General features: G+C 40.7%; 1 protein-coding gene across 1 annotated transcript in view; it reads right to left on the bottom strand.

Moving 5' to 3' along the window:
• The window catches only part of LOC107659101 (AP-1 complex subunit gamma-1-like), a 28,095-nt gene extending 22,083 nt beyond the window's left edge, over window positions 1-6,012 (bottom strand). The window contains exon 1 of the mRNA XM_016447929.1: window positions 5,587-6,012. The gene's annotated coding sequence lies outside the window, so the exon portion shown is untranslated. The remainder of the gene's footprint in view (window positions 1-5,586) is intronic.
• Window positions 6,013-6,776: the final 764 nt, after the last annotated feature.

Here is a 6,776-nt window from a genome sequence, read left to right as displayed (position 1 = left end):
TGCGGTGTGTGGGGGGGGGGGGGGGGGTGGGGGATATCTCTGCACAGGCAGTCTGCCTATTCCTCATTGAATAAAAATCATGAAATTATAAAGTGTGCCTATATTATTTATCATTTTTAGTGCCAATCCAACGCAATCACAGTCAAAAAGGAAAGCAAAAATTGCAGAGCAATTATTGGCACATCATCTGCATAGACAAGTTAAAAAATCAATAAAAGTTTATTTTTTGTAAGGCATTAAATTGTGCAAAGTCCATTGTAGAGGTTAGCTATACTGTTAAAATAGTCATTAGGTATGACACGCAACAGATATTACTATACTGCTGATGAAACGCTGCATTTACCAATCAGAAACCAGGACTTCCCATTTTATAACACAGGTAGTGATTGGACACAATCAAGATTATTACTCAAGCTATAACTCACCTCAAAACAAAACATCTCTCATGTATTCACCCTCATGTAGTTCCAAACCTGTACAGACGTGGAGCAAACATCTATTTTTCTAATTATTGTCTTGGTCAACACAATTAAAGTCAATGGGGTTCAAATCCTTCTTCAAAATATCTTCTTTTATTTCTCACAGACGAAATGCAAACGAATTTGAAACAACAAGAGTAAATGACTGCATTTTTCAATTTTGGGTGCACTGACACTTTAAGGCAATGTAGTAGATTGATACTGCAGCAAGAAATCTCAGAACTAGATAGTTACTCAAACCCTACTGCTTTGTACGCTTAACAGCACATAAGGACATATCGCTCCTGGTGGACTTCCCCAATAATTAGTGCTGCTTTGGAGAAAAAGCGTACTGTAAAGCTATGAAGATAAAAGTAGTAGAATAAACCATCCGAAAGTTTAAGATTGGGACTCTTATCAAAATATGCCTGCCAGGCATTGCAGAACTATGATAGATCTACATTGAATTGGCTGCATTTTTCTCCCACAAGCCCTACTCTCCCCTGTACGTAGTTTGCACAGCACATGATGCTGTTTAGACGGCTCAATCAAGGGAACAAGTGCGAGACAAGAAAGTGCTTCCTATTCCCGGTACGGCTCCTGCCACTGAGCTACTCTCCCTGGTTTTAAAATGTAAAGGCAGTCTGCGTTCAAGACAGAGAAACACAAGATGGGTTTTCCACATCCAACGACCTGGCATCCAAACACTGTGAATCCTGGCCATTAGTGGTTAAACGGATCGTAGTTGATCCGTGATCCATACGGACCAAGCCCCACGGTTCAGCAACGCATGTGATCCTCAAAATTTAACCATAATAGAGTATAAGTTTATCATTTGTTCGTATTTACAAGCAAGTGAATTTTAAACAATTCCAGAGAGAAAAGGCGAAAGGGAACTCGATTCGTTACTCGCGCGCACAGCCGCGCACACATGAAGCGAGACAGCGAGCGAACACCGAACTGAATCCTCTTCTGAATCCTCTGAACAGACACAGACAAATAAAATTATGACAAAATACCCATCTCGACAATCATTCAGGTAAACGCAGTCAGTTATGTCTCAAGTGAATGAAAACTGCTGAGAAAGAAATCGGATGAGATGTGTATCATTATATCGGGTCCGTGTATCAGGTCTTAAAGGGACAGCGGCCTATAAATACTGCTGCTGTCATTAATGATCATCAAACAACAAAACAGCTGTGATAAAAATCGATATTTAATTTATACAATGAACACTATACAGTGTTATTTTCCCACATTATGACATTTCTGTATTTGAATACTACCAACCTTATTTTATTTGTTACATATTCTGTTGTATTTATCTATGCTTGTAATTTGTGTTTTTGTTCTTATTTTTACTGGCTGTTCTCTTGTCTCTTTAATCATGTTTAAACTTTCTTAGTTAACCTAGTAGTATTTGCTGTGGTGTCAAAGAAGTACTTCGCTTTAAGTAATAAATGGAAAGCAAGTTAAATTTAAATATTTTTCTTTTCTTGCTGATCAGAAAAATTATTCGATCCGTGGGTCAAAAACCGTAATGTGATCCGAACCGTGAGATTTGTGATCCGTTGAACCACTAATGGCCATGTATAAGCAGATCATCAGCTTCATGACGGCTTGTGATCCAGCATCCAATATTGTGACATTAGTATTGCCATAACCTTTACAGATGAATGAGGAAAGCACGAGACCGCATGATCCACCTTGACAGCAGAAGGAAGCATGCCATTCAACAACAACAAAATGCAGGACTACTTTTCATACAAACGCTCTTCCACTTATAGCTCACTGCTTAGAAGACAGAAGAGGTACAACAGAGGGATTAAGGTGACCCTAGGTGGGGTAGCTTTTTACTTAAAGAGAAGGATAGTTTCCCCAAGGTCAGCTTTACGTGACCATACCTCCCATTCCCAGATAATAAGAGCACTGTTGCACTGTGGGTCTCCTGCCAACCGCATATAACAGAAAACATGGGGAGAATCCTTTTTTCAAGAGTTTGCTGATACAAACTAGCTCTACAAATAAATCTATTTAGTAAAATGACAACAGACTAAAACCACAAAAGTGGCTGTAGTACAATAATATTTTACCAGATGTCATAATCTACGACATTAACATGATAATCCAATCGCTAAAGGTGTATTTAAATATACACTAATATTGTGCCAGGTTATGATAACGGAAACAAACAGTTTTTGTTACATTTAAACTGTGAGCCCGAGAGAGCTGCATTCAGGTAACAAGAGAAAACACCATGATCTTGATGGTGTCGAGGATTTCACACAGCGAGGATTTCTCTCACGCCTGCCTCTAGAGGTGTGATTGAACTAGAGTAGACTAGACTAGACTAGAGTGTCATGTCTGATCACATGAGAAATGTGCAGCATTTTGTCCAAGCAATAATAAAAGGACACATATAATTTGTCTTAAATCTAATTTTGTTAAAAAAATTATAATAATCGTGAATCGAATCGTGAAATCAAACTCGTGAATCGAATCGTGAGTTGAGTGAATCGTTACATCCCTACTTACTAGTAATTAAGAAATAAACCACAACCAGAAAGCAAAATACACTAGTCACTATTGGATTTTGTAGTAATAAAAACAACAACTTTGTAGTAACTAGTAGCATCAATACTGGTAATATATCGATCTTGGTGGACTGCCCCAGTGAGTAGTGGTGCTCTGCATAAAGCAGAAATAAATAAAAAAATTAAGAGTGGGACTACATTTGAAAAAGATACTATTTAGGTGTAAAGAACTGTTAAAACGGCTTGCATCACACTGCCCATTATTCACAGTAAAAAAAAAAAAAAAAGACCTGTCAACTTTATAACTGAGAATCTCATCATATAGTGGAAAGTTTAAGAGCATCAGTTCATGGACAAGACACTAAGGAAGTCTAGCTATAAAGAAATAATTTAGGGCTGATGTATGATAGAGAAATGAGCTCATCGGTTCATCTGAAGATCTACTGGAGCTGCCATGGCTACTCTCTGCACTAAAATAACATAGCATTGAAAGACGTTATTTAAAATATCTGACTGATAAACCTATGCCTCGATTGGCCTCATTTATTTAATAACATGCTTGCTGTCAATAATAGTGACAAAACTTCCTGGTGTTATGGACATCGCCATCTTTGATCCCATCATTAGTTATACGGCTGTTCATTGAGATACAGATATTCAAGCAGCTACTTTAATGTGCTGAATGAACAAAGCATATCAAGACTCACACCTGTAGGCAAATACTGCGGTCAGTCCCAAATAGTGACTGTGAAGTCATTGTGGACATTTGTATTGCTGATAGATGCGTTTTAATTCTTGACACGTCGGTAATTTTCTATAACAGGTATTTTTACTAGAAAATGTTTGAATAAAGCATTGAAAATTCTTGGCAGAAGTTAGTTATTTATTGATGAATTAACTCAAGGATTAATCGACTACTCATAAAATAATCGACATTTTAAATGCAAAAACGCTAATTGAAAACATAATTGAAAAATTGCAGCTCTAAAATAATAACTGACAGAAGAAATGGAAAAAAAAACAACTGATAGAGTGGACAGAGAATGCAAATCTAAGCCAGGAATCATGCAAACTGCAGCAGGGACTGGGAGGACACGTTTACAGACGCTCACTTCCTTTATTTCTGTAACCTTACTCCACAATCACAAGGAAGAGATGCAAACTCGCCATTCATGTGTCCACCACAACCCACCGGGTGTAAAGGCATGACAAACAGACACCATTTTAGCCAGCATTCATATAGATCAGTGGTTCCCAACCCTGGTCCTGGAGGCACCCCAACACTGCACATTTTGTATGTCTCCTTTCTCTGACACACCAGTTTCAGGTCTTGGAGTCTCTACTAATGAGCTGATTACCTGAATCAGGTGTGTTTGATTAAGGAGACATGCAAAACGTGCGGTGTTGGGGTGCCTCGAGGACCAGGGTTGGGAACCACTGATATAGAGTACTATGAAGCACAACAACAAGAAGGATTGAACATCTCCCTCGAAACCTCCTGGTGACTAAACAAGCCTAAAACACACACCAAGTGACATCACACACCTCGCATTCTTCACCTTTCTCACTACATTAACCTAACAAAAAAAACACCCTGACGGCTTCTGTACAATTAAGAGACTGTTGAAGGTTTTTATGTTTCTGGATCCGCTTGCGCTACACATTTTAGCCAGCATTCATATAGATCAGTGGTTCCCAACCCTGGTCCTGGAGGCACCCCAACACTGCACATTTTGTATGTCTCCTTTCTCTGACACACCAGTTTCAGGTCTTGGAGTCTCTACTAATGAGCTGATTACCTGAATCAGGTGTGTTTGATTAAGGAGACATGCAAAACGTGCGGTGTTGGGGTGCCTCGAGGACCAGGGTTGGGAACCACTGATATAGAGTACTATGAAGCACAACAACAAGAAGGATTGAACATCTCCCTCGAAACCTCCTGGTGACTAAACAAGCCTAAAACACACACCAAGTGACATCACACACCTCGCATTCTTCACCTTTCTCACTACATTAACCTAACAAAAAAAAACACCCTGACGGCTTCTGTACAATTAAGAGACTGTTGAAGGTTTTCATGTTTCTGGATCCGCTTGCGCTACAACGTCAAGCGCTTCGTGCTAAGCTAAATGATAAACAGTGAGATGACGGAACATCACGCTCTGGTAAAAGGTCTTTCTAAGCCCTTTAAACAGCAGTAAATACCTCTGTTTTTGCTCGGTAGTGTCGGTGGATGAAGCGCTGAGTGTGTCCGTTGCTAACAGACTGGAATCTAACGTGAGTCAGGCCTCAAATCGAGCGTCGATCTGGCGGAGGATTAAACACACACCTCTGCTTTAAACCCACCGAATCGTTCACAAACTACAGTCTAACTGCAATTTCACGCCCGGTAGCGTCACGCCGCCCGTGGACGTGCAGCCCGAGCGATAGTTTAGCGAGCGGCGACCGTTAGCGCCCCGGTGTGAGCTGCCGCTAGCATTAGCCTGCGCGCTGCACTTCCAATACAGCCCAAGAGTCGGCGAAAATACAACCGAGCGGTTCGACAGCTCCGAGCTCGACAGTCGTTCAGTCGGTTAAAATAAGCTCCCACTCACCAACCGTTACGATACCAGAAAACAGGTGCAATCTTCTCAACCGACGGAAGGAGGAACGGACCAGACATTCAAAATGGCGGCGGTCCCAGCCTCAGCACTTCTACCGCAGGCGGAAGGTTACACTGACTGATGTTCAGAACTTCAAATGCGGATGTGAGGAGGCGGCACCTTATGCTGTGAGCTTGCGTTCATGCGTTAAAAAACATTGTGAATTTAAAAATGCGGTCAAATGGCTTGCATTGACGTGGTTTATTTTAAAGTCATATAGCAAGAGGCTCTATCCGCCTCGCTAAATAAATCCCAAGCTGTGTTCGCTGGGAAACGCGTGATACTGTGCCTCGTTTTATGTCAGTGGAGTGTAGTTGTGTTGTAAAGCTAGGCTACGTGTCACTCCGGCGGATGACTTGCCCAAAGAGCCGTGCTGCGGTCCGCGCCTCTCTCACCTCGTGGCAGTCAGTGATGACGTCTCCGCGCAGGGTTGCCAGGTCTTCACAGCAAAACCCGCCCAATTGCTGCTCAAAACTAGCCCAATCGCTTTTCAAGGGCGATCCCCGGTAAAAACCGCGTTCCGGGGGGTAACATGCACATTTTTTGGTGGGGTTTCCCAGGTAAAAGTCGCATTCCAGCCTCACAGGTGGGGTAAAATGCCCCCAGTCTGACAAAGCAATTTGCTTTATACATTTATAGCAAAATTAGAGTACAGGCAGTTTTAACTTAAAATTAAACATATAATCTATATGAATTACAAAATTATTATAGCCTATTTGAAAAATATTGCTAGCTAACTAGCTACCTGATGCTAACCTGAGGCAATTTTTAAATATAAAGTTCAAATGTTTTTATTCAACCAACTAGTTAAAATACAGTACATTTGATGGAAAAACAAAGGATTTGGTGTTCAGGACAGAGTAACTACCGTAATGAAGCCAAGGTTTTACCCCACAGACTAGGTTTGGAAAAAAAAAAAAGATGTCATTCTAAAAATATAATTATATTTTTCTTAAATAACACATACCCCCTATCTACAGGCCTTACTGTTCTCATGTCATGGGCTACATAACTGTGATGTTCTACAAAAAAAAGCTTTACAAAACTTCCTTTCCAGGGTTAAATATCACGTTATTGGGGTCGCTTCAACCCGCGGACATGAAAAACATCCCGCGGCAACAGTGTTAAAGTAACCCAATTCC

This window comes from Sinocyclocheilus anshuiensis, unplaced genomic scaffold (genome assembly GCF_001515605.1).
Source record: "Sinocyclocheilus anshuiensis isolate Anshui unplaced genomic scaffold, SAMN03320099.WGS_v1.1 scaffold87, whole genome shotgun sequence".
Lineage (NCBI taxonomy): Eukaryota > Metazoa > Chordata > Actinopteri > Cypriniformes > Cyprinidae > Sinocyclocheilus > Sinocyclocheilus anshuiensis.
The sequence above is the reverse complement of the archived record's forward strand: the minus strand, read 5'-3'. Positions and strand labels throughout refer to the sequence as shown.